General features: G+C 33.8%; 1 protein-coding gene across 2 annotated transcripts in view; it reads left to right on the top strand.

Moving 5' to 3' along the window:
- The first annotated feature begins 1,076 nt into the window (after positions 1-1,076).
- Positions 1,077-21,811, top strand: part of Cdh19 (cadherin 19) — a 139,547-nt gene continuing 118,812 nt past the window's right edge. For both annotated transcript variants that reach the window (XM_076547210.1, XM_042257950.2), the window contains exon 1: positions 1,077-1,271. The gene's annotated coding sequence lies outside the window, so the exon portion shown is untranslated. The remainder of the gene's footprint in view (positions 1,272-21,811) is intronic.

The following is a 21,811-nucleotide window of genomic DNA, read 5'->3' as shown; positions in this document are numbered from 1 at the left end:
ATGCAAAAGGTATAATTGTCATAAAAATCCAGGAAAATGAAGTACATAAGTACTACTATGTGAATATGTGCATAGAACTTAAGTTTGCTTCATATCACAAAGGAACATAAAATTGTTTGGCTAATTAAAACTAATAAGCTTTGTTTGTTGTACATCCAAATATGAAAGCATAAATTGATCAGCATACACTTTCTGGTGTTATAAGCTACTAGCTATGTTCTATCCCATCTTCTGCTATATTTTCATGGTTATAATAAAAATGAAACTGATTGCAAAACAAAATTTTCATGTATCAAGTATGATTCCTGAAATTGAAGTTTTTTTCTCACAAGTATATGAGCACTCACATATTCAAGATTCAAAATAATTTTTTAAAATTATTTTTAGACAATATTTACATTATTCTAACTCTTCTTTCATTTGTTTCAAAATTATTTTAATTATAAATAATTTGCACAAACAACTTGTAAAGAAATTCTGATTTCATAATAAATAATAAATATTTTGTTACTAATTTTAATTATGATAAAATTAACTTATGAAAATATTTTTAATAAATAAGCCAAGGGAAATAAAATATTGTATTTTAGATGTCTTCTCACTATGCATGTATTTGATTCCTAAGTAAAAATGTCTGAATTAAAAAGGACCCAGAAGACCTAGACATACAGTGAAGAACTTTTCTCCTTTTAGTAACTTTTGTCCATGCTTTAAAATGATCATTTGTTTGCTGTTGCTAATCCTCAAGCAGGGGGGCATGTCCTATTCACTCACAGAATTCTTACGTAACTCCCCTTTTTGTCATCTCAAGCTAGGAGTTTCCTTTGCTTATTATTAGCAAAAATACAAAACAAGAAAGAAACAAGGATAGAGAGAGACAGAGACAGAGAGACAGAGACAGAGACAGAGAGACAGAGACAGAGAGCATGAAAGAAAAGAAAAGAGCAGTTCAGACTACTTGTTTTGCTGTCTCCATTTTAACCTCAGCCTAAGAACAGCCATTAGAATGGCCTTTTGGTATTTTACACAAAGGACTCAGTGTTCATGGTTCTACTTGGTGAACCCGAAATAGCATTGAGTAAGCAGTGACATACTGACAGTGTTGTGCTACTAAAAGCACAGCATCCCTAACTCAGCGCACACTGAGACATGGAGATGTTTCTGAGAAGCTTGTAAAATTAAGTCAGAAGATCTTTTCCTTTCTTCCTCCTGTAAGTGGTAACCACCTCGTTTCCGTTTACCTGGGTGCCCTGGGATTTGAATCTGAGCAGGTGAGACTCTGATGATCTGGCATAGATTAAAATATATAAATAATGTTTGTTTACTAGACAAAGTCAGCAAGTATTTGAAAACTGATGGCTACTTGGCATTTGATAAAGAAAAGCAATCTAGAAATTATTGAAGTGTTGGAAATTTCCAAAAACAATTATATATAAGAACATATTTCTACTATGTTAATACAAAATCAGGGGGAAAATGCTCAAATATTAGGAGATTAGAAAATTTTCTTCTATGAATGTATAATACTGGACTTTATTTTAAATTATTATGCATTTGCTTTGTAGTATTGTGAAACATGGATAATGAAGTTGTGTTCCTTTAAATCATTAGAAATATATTTCTCTATAATATAAATATTGAATATAACAATTTATTTCTTGATTAATACTTTTCAGAATGGATTTTTCTCACATGTTTTTATAGCACTGATTCTTTGAAGACTAACGATTATCAAAATCAGGGAATAGTTATTTATGTTCTTTCCTTTTTAATAATTTCATATTTTTTCTATTTTCTTTAAAAATTATTGTTGAAAGAATTTAAACAGTAAATAATATTATGTTTCAAATAAAAATAAAGATACTGAGTACGATAAGGAATTACGCTTTTGTATGGATGTATTTGTAAAGACATTTATATATCTCAAATTATATATTAGACAAAGGATAATATATCCAGCAGAAGAATTAAATAGTCAAAATTAAGAAAATAATGAAGTTTAAGCAACATCTAAATAAATTCTAATTCCTCAACTCTAGTTATAATTGGATTATTAATTATAATAAAACCTTAAAGTAAGTTGCAAAAGTTATTTATAAAATCTAGAATATTAAATACAAATGAAATGTTTGTTACAAAGAATGTTTTCTGTATATAAATTTATACATTAACTTTTTAAATGGATTTATTATTAAGATAAATACTCATTAATTTAGGTTTTATAACATATGTATACTTTGAATGTGTGTATGAATAATAAATGTGTATATCATTTATATAATAGATGCATTAATATTAATATATACTTCTTTATTCCAAACACAACTTAGAAGTAAGAATATTGTTTTTTACATTGAAATTTGATTTCCATATTATGAGCATTTATGATGCTTGAAATTAATAACCAGTGAAATATGTTTTTAAACACAAAAATGATTCTAAATTACATATGTAGGCTCATTTAAAAATAAAGTAATATGTATGTAACTCAAAAAACACACAATTCCTGTTCTTTAAATGTGTTTCTTCATCAAGACTTATTTAACACTTAATAAAATACATCTTACATTGTATGAAATGTATCTACACTTTATAGCCTCTTATTCAGGTAAACTTTGCACTTTATTACTGTCCTGCACTTTTCTACTTAAATGCACACACACACACACACACACACACACACACACACACACACACACCCTCCTATAACCAGTAGTTTTTCCAGTTTGTACAAACTTTAAAGAAGTTCTTCTATTTATACTTTTGATGTTGCTGTTTTGTCTTTTGCCCATGTTATAAATTTAGAAATGGTTATCCATAGGAATTTTATAAATTGATTTGGAGATGATTTTTAAGGTTTTCACTATCAGAAAATATTTAAGGTGAATACATATCTATAACTTAATTTAAATATTATATTGAATGTATATTACCTTGTGATTATGCATACTTTTATATTTCATATAAGATAAAAATAATTTACATAAAAGTGAAAACATGCATAAAAGTCTTCTATGTGTTTTTCAGAAAATAATTTTGTTAAATTATATCCTGTAAATAAATATTAACTGAGAATGGTTTTTCCCCTCATCATTTTACCATACATCTATAAAAGATCTTACACCTTATAAGTTAATATTTAGTAGTAAACATTTCATTGAGTCGGGAGAAATAGAAAACTGTTCATTGTTTAAAAGAATATATTGATCTTTCACACCCTTCCTTGGGATTTATTGCTGCCAGCCTGATATTGAGAACCAAGGTTACAAGTAAATAACAGAAAAATAAAATGACTGTTAAATGTTGTAGTGATTTCCTTTTAAAGCCACGGTCTTCCAATATGTTCTAATATGTTTATCACTTTTGCATAACAAATTAACGCTAAAATAAAGCCCTATGGAACTTCCTAATATTTCTACAAGAATCATATTTTATGATTCCAATGACAGCTCACAGAACTGAGAAATGACATTTCCAAATTGGCTGGAAGATATTTGACCTGATAAAAGCCAAGCAAAATCAGACATAAAAGACTTGTTAACCACTGTCAACTCAAGAGATAGAATGTGACACCGTGATGAAAAATTTAAAAATCATTAACCATTTGACTATCTTTTAAATACACATTGTTGTATGAATCTTAAATGGTCTTATAATAAACACTCTTAGCAAGGGCTTATAGTTTATATCATTTATAGGGGTGTTTCTGGGTCCTAATGGCTCCCTTGGGGGAAGGGTGAAAAGACGTGTACTCAATGGCACAGACACCTGGAGTCAGGGAAAAAGCAAACAGCATTTTCAAAAACCATTATTCAGCTCCCAGTATACCCAGCTCTCTGCACCAAGGCAGAATCCCAATCCTATGACATTTCCTAGTCGCCCCTCATTGGCTAGATATGATCTCGATCTCTGACAGTGCTTGTTGCTAGGCACTCAGGCAGACTCCAGGTTGGCTTATCTCTTGGCCTCTTAGGCAGTATCTTCCTATATAGGGGCATATCAAGTTTATAAGCTAATAGTAAATATGCATTCATAGATATAAAAACATATGTCTAAATACATGTGTAAGAAAGATTATTTCAAGTTGTATTCATAATAGTTTTATAATTTCACTTTTACAGTTATTGTCATTATTAAAATACCATTTCATGGAATATGTACTTTACAGTTACTTATGGTAAATATTGTTTAAATTATACTGAATAAATATAAACCAATGTTAACATTATTAATAAGAATGTAAGTGTGCCTGTGTATTTATTTATCTAGGATTTTTTTTAAAGCTTAGAGTCTAAAACAAATAATACTTAACATTATACTATACAGTTTGTGAGATGTCTTGCCTCTATTATTAATGTATACTAGATGCAAAAAGTACTCTGTCTCATTGTTATATTTTTTCATATATACATATAATTGATTATGATAATATCCATCTGTCCAATTACACTCTTATTCTTCTACCTCCAACTTTTAATTACATGACTGACTAATGCTACTATTCTGCCCATGTATTCTTTCCTCTGTTTGAACTTCATATATGAGAGAAACCATCTTCCAATTGTCTTATTGTCTCTCGTTTATTTCACTTCATATGATGACCTCTATTTTCACCTACTTTTCTGAGAATGACATAATTTTACTCATTATTTTAAAAGGTTTTATGTATATGTGTGTGTATTTATATTGAATTCTCCTTATTAATTCATTTATGAGAAGCCTACAGCTTGATTTCTTATCTTGGCTCTTGTGATGCTACATAGAGTCCACCTATTTCTTTGATATGTAGATTTAGAGACTTTTGTATATATACCCAAAGATGGACAGCTGGATCATATAGTAGTTCTATTTTTACTTTTTTAAAGGAACAGACATATGCTTTCCAAACTCATCAGATGAAATCTCTCACACTCCAACAATGCATGAATATACCCCTTTAAAAACCTTATTATAATAATTCATTTTCTGATAAAACTTTCATGAAATGGAAACTCGATGAGGATTTCATTTACTTTTACCCAACAGTTAAAAATGTTCAATATTTTTAAATTTTCAGTTGCTTAATGGCCATTTGTATTTCTATATTTGAGAAGTGTTAATAATGTTAATTTGTTACCACACTGACCTTATTATTTATGCTTTTGATCCTTTATATATTCTCTTAATGAATTGCCTATCAGATGAATAACTAGCAAACATCTTCTCTGAGGCTATGGGTTATCTCTTTACTGTATTGCTTGTCTCTCAGTACAGAGGCTTTGTGACTGGATGGTTACATCTTCTCTGATACTATGGGCCATATCTTTATTGTGTTGTTTCTTACTTGGTACTGAGGCTTTGTAACTGAACGATTTTACTCATGAACTCTTGTTCTTTCTTCATGGGCTTCTAGAATCTAATATAAAGAGTCCCTGCCTATGCACACAACCTCCTTTTTTTTTCTTTTGAGGCAGGGTTTCTCTGTGTAGTTTTAGTGCCTGTCCTGGATCTCGCTCTGTAGACCAGGCAGGCTTTAAACTCACAGGGATCTGTCTGGCTCTGCCTCTTGAGTACTAGGACTAAAGGTGTGCACCACTGCCACCCAGCTTTTGTTATGGAATTTCAAATTGTCAGATTTTATCTTAACAGTGATGTAAAATGAATGAATTTTTAAATAAAATTCTAGCTTCATTTTCCATATTTACTCTATCAATTTCTAGGATGCACATGTTAATTGTTAATGAATCTGTGTTTTAAAATAATTTATGTCATGGTCTCATTTTTAAGGACATCAGATAGCTATTCAAGATTATTTCTAGGTTTTCTGCTCCCTTGGTCTTTTTGCTTTTTGGTCCCTTGTTTGCCAATATCTTCATATTATTACAATGCCTCTATAGTATAATTTTCTCTGAGGAATTATGATATCTTTAACAATTCTTATTTGTTTGTTATCCTTCTTCTACTTTGCTTGATGTCCTGTGTTCATTTCCAAACCCCAAAAGGAAGAGAAAAGATTTACTGAAAATTATGAAATATTTCTTTTTATTTATGCTTCATTTAATTGTTTACATTTATATTTTGAGTACAATAGGCGAAATACTTTATAAAAGCTTAAACTTTTAGATAACTATTACCAGTTAGTAAGTTATATATGTCCATACAAACATTAGAGTCTAACTTCAGGCTTGTTTTCAGTTTTCAATGGCATAAATGGTACATTGCATTTTTTCCCCATTTTTTGAGACTGGGTTTCTCCATGTAGTTTTTATGCCTGTTCTGGAACTCACTTGCTCAGTTCAGGCTGGCCTTGAACTCACAGAGATTCTCCTGGATATGCTTCCTGAGTGCTGGGATTAAAGGCATGCATCACTGCTGCCCAGGTGCATTGTGTATTTTTATCTTAGGTCTTCTTACTTTCTCTTATCTCCATCCTCAGTCTTCCTGTTACAGCAAATTAAAAAGAAAAACTAGTAAATATTGCAATTAAAATAAACCATGGCCAACAACTGCATATATATTTTATCTCCCCCTTTAAAAAATTATAAATAGTTTCTTTGAGGAAATTGTTTCTTTACCTACTCAAGTATAAAAATTCAGTGTACTTGTCTTAAATAACACTCATTAGTTAATGGCTAATTCAAATCATTTGAATTCAGCATGTCCCTTGTGCACACTAATAAAATAAAATAGCAACAATGTATGAAGAGTGTCAGTGATGCAAGGGCTGCTTTCACAGGGTTGCTAGCAGTGTCTAATGTGTATGTTAGTCAAGATGGCTGGGTAAGTCCACATAGACCATGATAATCAGACTATTTGGCTGAGATTAACATTTGGCACTTGTTTTAAAACATCTAATTCAGAAGAAGCCAGAGAACAGAAATGTGCCCTTGCTTTCCCAGAGATTCTTACATTGAGAGATGTATGCAAGCACAGAAATTCAATGATTTAGCTAACAAAGCTCTTATTTTTTTTTAAACTTAGAGATTGATACATTTACCACATTCTTCATACTATTTTAAATTGAAGAGAATACAATAAACTCCACTTATAAAACATACTAGTTTTATGATATTTCTTCATACATATGGGCATTATTATTACTACTAGCGTGAGATACAATGATTTCTTAGAGTTGAGGCAAGTGCATTTTATATTTCACCTAATTACTATGTATCAGAAAACATATAAATACATGTAGGTAAACATTTATATCTAGGCCATATTAATGACTATAATTCTCATCTAACAGTGTGCAGAATACCTTCCTGCAACATGAATGCTAGTCATTAGTGTGAAGTTTTTATTTAGGCACCACCTTGACTTCTCCATGTTCAGTGACATAAGTCATTCATGTTTACTGCTTTTTTAGCTTAATAGTTAGAAATTGGAAACAGCCTTGGAGTCCATTATCTGATTAATGAATAACAAAAATGTTGTGCATTTTCACAATGAACTATTATTAATTTCACAAGAAAAATGATGCTCTGCAGTGTTCAGGTAAATGTATGCAGTTAGAAAAGAGTCATACTGAGTGATGTAACCCAGACAAATGTTGTATGCTTTCTCTTGTATGTTAATATTGGGTTTCAGGCTTTCTGTATGTGTGATACAATCTGCACGACCACATAGGATAGATATCTTAAAGAACCAAGGAAAATTAGGGCATTTCCCAAGGAAGATGAACTAGAATTTAGGGTGAGAGGAAGAAGAAAGGCATGCTAGTAAATTTGTATCAGTCACTAGACTTACATAACATACAGAAACGCAGCCCCTCTCGAAGAGGAAAGCAAGTTCCAAATTAGGTAACTTACATTTTGTTTTATTCAATTAGGGTTAGATTTTAAAAATTATGCTATATAGTGAGCAAGATAGCTCACTTATCCTCCTTAGATTTCTATTACTATGATAGAACACCATGACCAAAGTATTTTGTTTATACTTCCTTTTCAGTCCACTCTTTTTCCAGTGTCTTTATTAATGAAGTTACTATGCCAGCTCCCAGAAGAGAAATGTAAACACCAAGCTGTCCAAAATCCTTGGTCCACAATAGTGTCCTCCCTAAAAGATATGCTAGGGCAATGGAGTCACAAAGCTTATGGGAGTAACTAGCCAATCTCTGCTTTGACTTAAGGCTCACTCTACAATATGTACCCCATATCTGACACTGCTTAGGTGAAAAATAACCAGAGACTAGATAGCCCAGGAACCTAGGGTCCTAGGGTAAAACCAAAAAATATTGCTAAAAAAAAAAAAGCAAAAACCACATAGTAATAAAATGCCACCTAAGAACAGTCAACTATACTCATAGATCAGTGCCCTGTTCTGTCGTCATCAGAGATGCCTCCTCTTAGAGCAGATAGGAAAAAGTTACAGAGACCCACAGCCAGACCTTCTATAGAAAGTGAGAGACCTTGGAACACACAGCTTTAAATGGGATGTCTCTTTCAAATCCTTGATCTTAGGTCTCAGGGAACTCCAGAGAAGAAGAGACAACAAGACTGTAAGAGTCAGAAAGGATGAAAGACACCAAGAAAACAAGGCTTTCTAAAGTAACATAATCAAAACTCTATGAACTCACAAAGACTGAAATAGCGTGCACAGGGTCTGCATGGGTCTGAATTTGAAAGAGTGTGGAGGAGTGCTGCTTCCTGCATTGTTCTCTGTGGTCTGCTCAGGTCCTTTCTTGTACAACACAGGACCACAAAAGGCAGTCTGGTAGGAATATTTTCACTATTGAGGTTTTTCTTCATGGAGTAATTTAGTTTTCATCAAGTGCACAAAAGAACTAACTTAAACATCTCCCTTTAGTAGTTAATGGTGATAGAGATATAAAGCCTTATTTTAGTTAAATTCAAGTGAAGGGCACATGTGTAATTACATACAATTGAAACCACTGATTAAGGCTGTACATATACACTGTACATTAAGATTTTTTGTTTGATGAAGGAGGTTACACTTAAAATCACTAAAAGAAATAAATGACTGTGTTGGCTAATGTCTGTGAATGATACAAAATGGAGTGAATTGAGAAGAGGGAACCTCAATGAAGAATTGAGAGTTACATTGGTCTGCGGGGCACATTTCTCACATAATGCTTGATGATGAAGTGTCCAGGTCTCTGTGGGCAATCCCACTCCTGAACAGCTGGTCCTGGGTTATATAAGAAAACCTACTGAGCAGGACAGGGGATGTAAGCCAGTAATCAGCATTTCTTTTTGGTTTCTTTTCAATTCTTGTCTCTAGTTCCTTCCTGGCCTCCTCCGTGATAGAATTTAACCTCTACTTTTTCAATGAATCTGTGGTTTATATTATCTCTTTCTAGGTGGATATGAAGTCTTTGATCCATTATGACACAGGAACAGTCTTTCCATATCCTCCAAATAAGACTGTTCTAAGAGCTTATATGAATTCAAGGTTTTTTTTTTTTTTTTTTGAGAATTAACAGTGTAGTCCAAAGAATAATAAAAATTAAATACAGACCATGATTAACTTAAATATAAATATGAAATTGAAATAAAAAATAAGATTAGGAATCCAAAGACATTTCAGAGGTGGCTTATTTTTTCCTTTATCTAAACTTTTTACTATTAATATTGTAGGGTTTTAACCAGTTCTATGTGTATATATGATGGCTTCCAGTTTAGAGTTTTTATGGGATTTTTAAGCATGCCAATGAGTGGGTCTGATTCTTGTGTCTTTACTGGGCTCTCTTCTTTGTATTTGGTGTCTTGTCCAACCCAAGTGTGTTGGTTTTTCTTATATTGTATCATATTATAGTATATCACATCATATCATATAATTAATATCCCTTAGAAAAATGCTGGTTCTCCAATGAGAGATAGAAAGGGAATGGATCCAGATGAGAGAGGATGTGGGAAGGAGCTGGGAACAGTAGAGTGGGGGAAAACCATAATAAGGATGCATTTTTTTGAATTTATATATGCATTTTATATACAAATGCATGCATACATACATATATATGCAACAATACTAATAGAAAGCAAGTCATCAATTTGAGAGTCAGGGGACATGGGAGGTGTTTGAGGGGAGGTACATGGGGGGTTGAGGTAAAAAAATGAAAAATGGAGGAGAGAAATTGAAATAATTTTATTAGAATTAAAAATATATAAAAATTAAAAGTATCAAGAATACCTAAAAGGGGGGAAAATGATGCATCTCCTTTTCTTGCTCACATTTCCTCATAATGGCAAGTTTTGTTGTGTGATGTAATGGTATGTTCTAAGAAAATTAAGTAGATATTAGGAATCCAAGTGAGTTTGTTCTCTAAGTAAAGCACATGTAGTCTAAAGCCCTTGAAGAAAACATAGGCAATAGACACATGTGGCCTGAAGATTTCAGCTCATATTAGGGGAAGGCTGGATGTAGAAGTAGTCTAGGGCTTTAAGGAGAAGTTATAACACTCTTTATTTTTTTTAAAATATCTACTTCAATAAAATAAAAAAATACTCTAATTTCTATGTTTAAACCCAAGGATTAGGCTTAAAATATATTCACAATAGCATAGAGTAACCCTTTGATATGAATAAGGAGGAAGGAGTTATAGTATGGCACTTGTCATCTAGCATCAAATTGGTTGTCCTGCAAATTTTTCTTCGGTGATTCAAGAGGGGTCATATATATACATATGTGTGTGTGTGTGTGTGTGTGTGTGTGTGTGTGTTTCCTTTTCAAATCTTTTTATTAAATATTGATTTTTGTTTTTGTTTTTTTGTTTGTTTGTTTGTTTGTTTGTTTTCAAGACAGGGTTTCTCTGTGTAGCTTTGCACCTTTCCTGGAACTTGCTTTGGAGACCAGGCTGTCCTTGAACTCACAGAGATCCGCTTGCCTCTGCCTCCCGAGTGCTGGGATTAAAGGTGTATGCCACCACCGCCTGGCAAATATTGATTTTTATATACTATATTTGAACATATTCACCCCTACATCCACAACTCCTTTCAGATTACATACCATCTTTAATACCCATAAAATTTTGTGATTTCTCTCTCCTTTAAATTCATGGAGTCCAATTTATGTTGTTCAAATAATCTTCAATGTGGGTCCTGAACTAGAGCTTGTTGACCTATAAGTATCACACCTTAAAGAAAAGTGTTTCCTCCTCCTAGAGCAGCTGCAAATTCCCATAGTTCCACGTCTGGGAATTGCCTTCATGCCTTCATTACAACCACACTCTATGTTGAGATTTGTTTGTCTTCAGTTTGTGAATGTCGTGTGCATGCTGTAACAGTCACTCTGAATTTATATGGGTAACTGCTCTGTTCTATCTTGAAAATGGTTTATTTGTAGTCATCCACTGTCTCTGGTATTATCCTTTTTCCACCCTATACCCAGCCCCTTCTCCAGTGACCCCTATGTTTTGAAGGGAAAAACTATGATACAGAATTTACAGTTAAGGCTGAGTATACCAAAGTCTCTTGTATTCTTCATATTGTCCAGTTGTAAGTCTCCATGTTGATTGCCTTCACTGCAATAAAAAAAAAAAAAACAAACAAAAGCAAACCCCTTCTTTCTTAGATGGGATTTAAGAGATGTACAAATTATAAGTATAGCAATAACTCAATAGATGTAATTTTAATATCATATTAATTTAGTGAAAAAAAATAGTAGTTCTGCTTTGGGTAATATAACCAGCCTAGTCACTACAATAATGGTGTCCAAACATAGATTTAATTTTAAAATATTTTATTTTATGTTCTTATTTGTGTGTGTGTGTGTGTGTGTGTGTGTGTGTGTGTGTGTGTGTGTAAGTGAATATGCAGAATCCACAATAGAATGTTCGGTATCTGGTTCCAAAAGTGTCTACCTTGTTTACTTCAATATGAGATCCCTTACTTCACCTAGAGATGCTTCACTGGCATCTACAAAGTCCGGTGGACCTAGTGTGATAGCATCATAGGAGGGGTTGGACTCAGGCTGAACCTTTTGTGTTGTTTCTTAGAATTTGAACTCATATCCTCGTGAATTTACTATCAGCACATTTGCCATTGAACTTTCTCTGAAGCCTTTGACCCTTCAGTAAGTTAAGAAAAAAGACTTAATAAAAGACTCTGGGGGGCTGGAGGGATGGCTCAGTGGTTAAGAGCACTGGCTGCTTTTCAGAGGTCTGAATTCAATTCCCAGTAACTACATGGTGGCTCATACCATTCCTAATGAGATCTGGTGTCCTCTTCTGGCCTGCAGGCATACCTACAGGCAGAAAACAGCATAATAAATAAATGAATGAATGATGAATAAATGAATGAATGAATGAATAAATAAATAAATAAATAAATAAATAAATGAATGAATAAAGAAATAGAACTCTGTAGTGTGACTTCTAATTAGTATTAATAATAAAAATCTGGAATCACATATTAGGGTGAAAGCTGAAAAATCAGAGAATCAAAGCAACCAGGCAGTAGAAACACATCTTACCTCTAGGAATCCTGAAAATGAAAGGGGCCAAGCTCCTGTCTCCACCTATACTTCCTGATGGGGCATTGTTTTTCTGTATGCTGTGAAAATATGTTGCTCTGATTGGTTGATAAATAAAGCTGTTTGGCCTATGGCAAGGCAGCTTAGAGGCAGGTGAAAAATCCAAACAGAGAGGAAAGAGAAAGACAGAGCAGAGGAGACACTGCCAGCTGTCACCATGAAAAGCAAGAAGTAAAAGTATCAGTGAGTCACAAGCCACGTGGCAAAGCATAGATTTTTCATTATTTATAGATTTTTCATTATTTATTTATTTGTTTATTTATTTATTTATTTATTTATTTATTTATTTATTTATTTGGTTTTTCAAGACAGGGTTTCTCTGTGTAGCTTTGTGCCTTTCCTGGCCTCTGCCTCCCGAGTGCTGGGATTAAAGGCATGTGTGCCTCCTAATTACTGGGAGCAAAGGCATGAGATCCCAAGTGCTCAAATAAAAGGTGGGTGCTCTATGACTAGTGGCTGGCCTTACCCTTTGTTCTTCAGTCGAGCTTTATTTGTTAAAGCATACACACACTATCACTACAATTTTCAGCTTATATGTGTCCATGCAATGTCGTGCATTTCTTCAAGCATAATTGTGTTTATTTGTCATGGCCTTTTAAGCATACTTACTTAGCACAAAGGCATGACATTCAATTATCATAAACTATAGTTACAATATTCATTTATAAAGATGTTTGTGTGTTGCAGAAAACAATGGCTGATAATTCAAAATTGAGAAAATAGAAATTGCAAGGAATTTATTATTTACTAGTAAATAGATGTGCTTACGTGGTTGGTTAAATGCACAAATTTTCTAATGATTTCATACATATGTATAATGTGTTCTGATTGTATTCACCCTCAATTACTCTGTCTTATCTGCTTCAAAAGTAGTCATCTATTATCCCCCTCATTAGTGTGTGTGTGTGTGTGTGTGTGTGTGTGTGTGTGTAGTAGTTTGTAGGTTCATGCCTCATCTATGCAGCCATCAATGTTATGTGTCCCTGATTGAAAATATTTTCCATTATTCAGACATGATTCCCTACTGTACAACAGGTGACAGTCTGCCACTGCTTTTTTTCAGAATGTAAATACAACTCTTCTCCTACAATAAAATAACATCACTTTGCTTTGTTGTTCATCTTACATGGAACAGGTTTATTGGATGAATGATATCATATTAATTTTAAGTCTAAATGTTTTATACATTTGTTTCCTTTTCAACTGTTCTACCAATTTCCTTTATCCTTACAAATGGGTAAATGTATTAATTGAGGGAATAAAGTATGTTTTGAAAGTTGTAGAAGGGAGGAAAAATTAGAGATAGATTTAAGAAAATTGGACCTTTACAACTTACATTACATCCACTGTGTTGTAATTTTAGACATTTCTCACCATCAATATCGACCATACCTCATGCCTCAAATGCACTGCTCATACATCCAGAGTCCATTCTCATGGTCAAGAATACAGGTTATGGATTCCACACTAACAATGGAAACGGCATTACCAGTCCCTTATGTTCTTTGACACCACACAGTCAATGGTTGGGTTGAAATGTCAAAAAGGCATCAGAACCAAATGAAGCAATTATGAGCTTGCCTGATTTATTATACACATGACTAGATTAAAAATAGGAAATAGTTCATTCATCCTCTTGTTCTGTTTAATGGGTGTTTTTGGAGCTGGAGTTGACGTGTGATCGATGACAAGCCAGAGTCCAGAGATACTATTTTCCTCTCACTTATGCGTGAGAACTCATTCCAACACATTTTCTCCCCATTTTCCTTCTATGGGCCTAAGAATTCCACTTTAAAGGCTGTTTGTGCAGTATCATTCTGTGATACTGACAAGTTTCTCTTAATTTTTTAAGAGATCACAAGTAGGATTTCTATATTTATTCCCACTACTTTCACCAGATTCTGCTTTTATCTTTTCTCATATCAGTACCACATCCACCATTGAATACTTTTCCTTCCTCAAGACTTCATTCCCAGTGGGGGGAAAAATGTTCTAAAATGAGATAACAGAAAACATTTTACCATGTCTCCTTTAAGAATGGTCTAGAGGTTAAAATAAAACATATAGATCTTTATTCAGTGTAAACAACACAAAATGTAACACAAAGTGTGTTACATTATTAAATACTATTTTTCATCCTTCCATCCAGTAAAATACAGAATGGCTTTTAGTCATAGTGTGATTACAAATAAATATTTCATGGTGGACCAGATACTCAAATTTTCTGAACATAATTTCTTTCTGCATGATATAATATTGGATAAAATATGGTTTTTATACAATGTTTTAATGATATTCATAGTTTCTTAATATTATTGTAATTATGGTTCTGTATAATATTACATAAATTAAAGTTCCATCTCATTTTTAATAATATCTATTATGAAAAATATGCTATGTTCTGGAACTTAATTATTAAATATAAATATACCTATATACATACAGGAATACATTCAACATTGGAATACCAGATTTGCATGTTTTCCCCACATAAAATATTCATGGTTCTATTCTAATATGTTCACTGAATTGTAAAATATAAGCAGAATTGCAAATGCAGAACAGAGATTCTCCTCTTACCTGGTGCATTACTGATGGATGTAACTAATTGTTACCAGTTTTTGTTTTTTTGCCTGGATTCTGCCCGGAGTGCTTCTCAGTCTAGCACTGGTGACAGATGCCATCATATTCAATCAAAAGTGGGCCATTATTTGAAAAGTTTTTACACTTCTCCTGAAATACATGGAGACTGCAGAAAACTTTAAATATAGTAGAGAGTAAGCAACCAAACATTTCACAATTCAGGTACAACTATTGCATACATTCTACACACACACACACACACACACACACACACACACACACACATACACACACACACACACACACACACACACACTAATGATAAACAGAAAGATAATCTGGTCTGCCTTTCTATATTTGGAATTCTGAAGAGATAATATTTAGCTATCTGATACTAAACAATTGACAATATCTTATATTATTCAATGTAAAATAAAATCACTCAATGTTTAATGAATATGTAGCTGAAGTTTTTCTGTGTCCACCTGGCTCCTGCAGCTACTTAGACCCAAGTAAACACACAGAGACTTATATTACTTATAAAATGTAGGGATGTGGCAGGCTTCTTGCTATCTAGTTCTTTATATCTTAAATTATCCCATTTCTATTAATCTATACATTGTCATGTGGCTTGTGGCTCACCAGTACTTTACTCTTGTTTCTCATGGTAGTGGCTGGTTATATCTTCTGACCCAGCCTTCCTGTTCCCAGAATTTCTGTCTGCTTGTCCCACCTAAACTATACTTCCTGCCTGGCTACTAGTCAATTAGCATTTTATTTATCAACCAAATCAAAGCAACACTTTCACAGCATACAGAGCAATTGATATCTACAGCACGAATATTGCTCTGTTATTTATTTATTTTCATTTTAAAAAAGTGTTTCACATTTTAATATACTTTATATGTGTGTGCATATAATGTGCCATAGCAGACATATGGATGCTAGAGGACAGCTTGGAGGAGTTGGTTGTCTCTTTTCACTGTCTGATTTCTGGGGATACAACTCTGGTGTTCAGGCATGGGAGCAATTACAAGATCCACTGAGCTGCCTCTCTGGCTTATTTTATTTTTTGAGGGGCTTCTTTTTGTCTATTCCATATGTATATTTGGTTTTGCTATGTGACTCAAACATCCCTAAAGTCCCTCCTGATTCTCGTTCCTCTGCTTCCTGAGTTCTGGGATTAGAGACGTGAATCACCAAGGCTCGCCATGCTTGTGTTAGACTGTATTAGAGAAAGGAAGAGACAGTCTTTTCAACATCCCTCTTTAAGGCGGTACTAATTCTTTGTCATTATTTACTGAAACAAACTGTGTGAGTCAACTTTCTTCTTCTAGAGTAGTCATTTTACTGAAATGCCTCATGTAAAGAAGGCCATAGTGTACTGGCTTTTAACTTTGAATTTTCCTTATCATACTTCATTCTTTTGATCCAATTTATATGTGAATATTAGTGGGCCCACTTGAGTGGTTCCTTTTGGAAACTTAGCAAACTATGATACAGTTCATACAAAAAATTAAAAATATGCTGTATGGTAAAATTATTCACAAAAATGTTCATCCAAATTTTGAATTTCATAATCATTGGAAAGCAGTTATTTCCTGTTTATTTTAAGTACTAACTGGTATTAAAATATTTATGCATTTCAGCTTGTATCGATGTAATATAACTATAATTATTTTATTTTTTAATAAATATATTTTAAATACAAATGAAAGATAAAATAGTTAAATATGACTATTTTGGAAACCATTTCAATAATCAACTTTTGCCACAATTTTGTCTATTCTGTTATTCTAGCATCAAATATTTTTAGAAGTTCATACTTCTTTTGGCCAATACCAACATACTTCAGTATGCATGACAATAATAGGCTGTATAATTCTATATAATCGGACAAGTATTTCAAATACCTGAAAAAAATCAGTAATGTCTTTGATTTATCTTTTAAAACATGGCATGCACATATCATTTACAGAACCCCATTAAATTAGTTCTGTCTTATTTTCCATTAACTTTGCATCTTTAGAATGACTTCAAAACTGAAAAAAATATCATTCCTGTCTGTTCTGGATGCTTTTCAAATGTGGGAATATTTCTGAGAGATCAGAGGCATTCAGAATTCTGGGTGTGTCTACAGCTGGTGGGTAGTGTAGAACTGCATACTCAGTGAAAACACATTCAGAATAGCTGCAGTTCTTTGTTCTTAATGATAAATTATCCACAGACTGGGGTTGGTAATCTCTAGAAAGACATAATGTTTAGAGTTACTTGATAATTTTTTATTGTTTCTGGTAATTGGTTATAACATCTCAAAATAATTTCCTATAACTTTCAACATTTTTTAGTAAAAATATTTTAAAATTGTTCTTTATTCCTAGTGAAACACATTGGATTCACTTAATTGTTTTTGTTTTTTAAAAAATGTTGGTTATTTTACTAGATTTGACAAATTGAAATCTTTAAATTAATTTTGTATATAATTGGAAGATGAATATATATGCATATACATTATATATAAACACACACACATATATGCACTCAAAATAATGAACTTGTAATGCAACACTCTCAAAAATGTCATTTTTTTTTCATTAAAAATCTCTTTCGACTCTTCTGGCCACATTCCTTCACAGCCATTAATCTCATTCTGTTTAAACTTTCAAAATTACATATAAATGTAAAAGTGCAGTATAAATTAATTTCATCAAGTTTTGGATGCTCAGTGTAACTATTTTGAGATAATATTTGCATCATAAATCCATTTATCTCAAAATTCCAACCATCCATGTAAAAATATGGGGGTGTCATAGGCAGTAGAGCCAGCAGGAACCCTGAGGATTGCTGCCCACCTGCCTTGACCCAGGTTTAATGAGATACCTACCTAATGGAGATATAATGGAATAAGTGGAGAATGTATAGGCAGGCAAATTGTAGAACTACTCTGACCTTTATACAAGTACACAGAAGTGCACATACACACTACATACATGTACCATACAGTCTGTCACAAACATACCACAAAATGTTTTTAAAGGGAAAACTGGACACCAACCCAACCACAAAAACCTTAACCTACAATCCATCCTGCCTATAAGATGTCCTAGGGCAATGATGATACCGAAGTGATCAAACAATGTTTGGTTTAACTTGAGGACCCTGCTAGTAATGGGAGCCCATGCAGCATATACCATGGACAGCCAGGAACCAGAGCCTGGATAGTCTGGAGATATAGTGGAGAACTAAGCACAACATGATTGGCAAAAAAAAAAAGGAAAGAAAAAGAAAAAAGAAATGATATTCTGCTATGCTCATAGATTCCTGCCTTGTTCACTTGTCCAGTCATAATTAAAGAGAGTCCTCCTGAAGCATATGGAAGCAGCTACATAGACCCACAGCTAGACGTTATGCAGATGGAGGTCTCCATTGAGTCCCTTCTCATAGAGATAGGGGAACCCCAAGGAAGAGAGGAAGGAAAGAATGTATGAGTCAGAGAAAATGGAGGCTAAGCAGGCTCATACGTGCTCATAGAGATTTCAGAGGCAATCACAGGGCCTGCATGGGTCTGTAACTAGTCCCCTGTGAATATGTTGTGGTTGTTTAGGTTGTTTTTTTGTAGGACGCCTAACAATACGAGCAAGTATGCCTTTTGACAGTTTCGCATGCTATTGAGACTCTTCATCCTCTTGGATTTCACTGTCCAACCTTGGTATTAAGGCTTTTACCTTGTTATGTTGCACCTCCTTTTGTCTTTTGTTGTGTTTAGTTGTTGTCTCTTGGAGGCGTGCTCCTTCTGAAGAGGAAGCTGAGGTGGGGTGGATTTGATGAGAGGTGACGCTGGTAGGGGAAGCTAGAAGTTCAAACAAATCACAAATTTGTTTGAAACTGTCATTGAAATGTAGGTAGATAATAGATTTAACTTTACACAGGTAAATGATTGCATCAGCTCAGGCATGGTGGTACATGCCTTTCTTCCCAGCACGTGGGAGTGAGAGGCTGGTAGATCTTTGTGAATTTAAAACCATCCTGGACTACATATTGAGTTCTAAGACAGTCAAGACTATGTAGAATGACCCTGTCTCACAAACAAACGAAATCACAAATGAATAAAATTAAAGAATAGATATTTCAAACTTTATTAAATTGAAAAACTATTTTCTTAAATAGTCAAAACATTCTTATCACCAGCACCAGGGTAGGAAATGTATGCATACTCATTACCTGATTTAGACTCAGAAGACTTACTCTTTTAATTATTACCATTCTAATTGCAGTAGTACCTTATGGTACGTTAATTTGAAATGCTACTGAAAGACAAGATGCTATTTTGTGACATATCTGTCATAGATACTTTAATGAATTTTTATTCCAATGCTTCTCCATACTGCATTTTACAATGACACTTACTATTGAATGTTCAACATTCTGGAATATTCTGCAAACAGTCCTTTTTCATAGACATAATCTACAATTATTTGCTCTCAGTCTGTCGCTGGTCTTTCTGTTTTATTATTGGTGTTTCTTATAGGTTCTATAGTGGTGGTCAAAATTATTGAGGTCATAATTCCTCGATTCCATGATTATTGCCATTGTGGTACAAGAGAAGATTTTTTAAGAATGCTGAAATAGGAAAATGAAACGCAATAAGATATTTTACTGAAAGAAGACAGAGGGAAATTTTACATAATATCAGAAGGCAATGCACATGTAGATTGATCCAAGAGAGATCTGCCGATGCTGTTCTGGGGCCTTGAACATACTCATGAGAGACAGAAATCAATCAGCTGAAAATAGCTTTGGAATTAGAAGATTTAAGGAAGGGGTTACTTTCCAGAACCATGAGGGTTGGCACAGTCCTGTCAAGTCTTCATTTTTGGTCCAGTGAAGCCCATTTTGAAATTCTGACCCACAGAATTTACAGATAATAAGCTGTGTCACTTTAATCTATTAAGTTTGAAACAGATTGTTGGACTTCCATTCTGAAAAACAGTATTATTAGAAAATAAAATTTTCAATTTGGACAAATTTTAATCTATCAGGTTTAACAGATATGCTTTTCATGTTTCCAAACATCATGCAGCTGGGTGGGAAGAGGCAGACTCTGAGTTTGAGGCCTGCCTGGTTTACAGAATGAGGTCTGGGACAGACAGAGAAACCATATCTAGGAGAAAAAATGAATCATTCAATTAAATAATGATTTTTTTAAATTTGTCATTACTGGTCATTTTATGTGACAAAATATGCACCAGGATGTTGTGGAATAATCCCTTTGTATACTGTAAATATATGTTACTCCCCTTGGCTAATAAAGATGTGACTACACCAGAGTTCTTTTGTTTAGTTTTGGTTTGGTCTCAAGTTAACTTAAAGCTTTTGCCTCCAACTTCACTTTTCCTCTGCTGACTTGTTGCCTCTTGAATCCCTGTAGTAAATCAGTTTCCATTTTTGCATCCCTGTTATAAACAATTTTCCTTTTGAATCTCTGTTATTAATCAGTTGCCCATTGGTTATGTATTATAATTCAGTTGCTAGTTGCATTTTCCTATAATCCTAGCATGCTAGAGACTGAGACAGGATGAAGTCAAGTTCAGGGTGAACCTGGTTTATAGATTTAAGCTCTGTTATATAAAAATGAATAAAAAGAGGGAAAAAGCAAAAGCAAAAGCAAATAAAACCAGAAACCCTTAGTTGCTCATTTACATATATATTGAACTATATGTTGCATTTGTTTTTCTATTTTTTTCCCATTAAGTTCTTTTCTAGTTATGATATAACTAGGATACTATGAAGGTAATGGCAGTGTTAGAAGTCTGTAAATAAAATGATAATTTTTGCATATTTCCTTTGCTTTTATAGTAGTATCTGTGCTATTCTAGGTAAGATAAATTTACATTAGAGTTAGTTTTATACCAATATCTAATTGAGATTTCATGAGGATGTGTAAAATCAATATTTCCCTGTAAACAACACTTATCTGTTTTACCATTTGTCTTACATGAATTGTTCTTTGGCTGAACTAGTCATTCTTAGACATCTCACTGCTTGAATTGTTTTTTTTTTATTTAGATTTTTTTTATTCATTTTACATACCAATCACAGATCTCCCTCTTCCCTCCTTCCATCCCTCCAGCTTCCCTCCAAAAACCACCCCTGTTTCTTTCTGCAAAAAGATAAGGCCTCCCATGGGGAGGTGCACTCAGGAGAAGCAGCTCAAAGCCCCTCCCCCTGCCTCAAGACTGTGTGAAGTGTCCCAACATAGGCAGTGGGCTCCAAAAGCCAGTGCATGCACCAGGGACGGATCCTGATCCTATTACCAGGGGTGCCCTTAAGCAGATCAAGTTACACAACTGTCTCGATTATGCAATTATGCAGAGGGCCTAGTCCAGTCTCATGGAGGTTCCACAGCTGTTGGTCTAAATTTCATGAGTTCCCACTAGTTTGGTTTGGTTGTCTCTGGTTTTCCCCATCATGATCTTGATGCCCCTTGCTCATAGAATACTCTTCTTTCTCTTTGACTGAACTCCTAGAGCTCTGCCTGCTGTTTGGCTATGGATCTCTGCATCTGCTTCCATCAGTTACTGGAGAAAGGCTCTATGATGACAGTTAGGGTACTCACTGATCTGATTACTGAGGTAAGCCAGTTCAGGCACCATCTCCATTATTGCTAGTGGTCTAGGCTGGGGCCATCCTTGTAGATTCCTGGGAACTTCCCTAGCACCCTGTTTCCCCCTATCCCATGACGTCTCCCTCGTTTATG

Source organism: Peromyscus maniculatus, chromosome 11 (genome assembly GCF_049852395.1).
Source record: "Peromyscus maniculatus bairdii isolate BWxNUB_F1_BW_parent chromosome 11, HU_Pman_BW_mat_3.1, whole genome shotgun sequence".
In the NCBI taxonomy this organism is placed as follows: domain Eukaryota; kingdom Metazoa; phylum Chordata; class Mammalia; order Rodentia; family Cricetidae; genus Peromyscus; species Peromyscus maniculatus.
The sequence above is the reverse complement of the archived record's forward strand: the minus strand, read 5'-3'. Positions and strand labels throughout refer to the sequence as shown.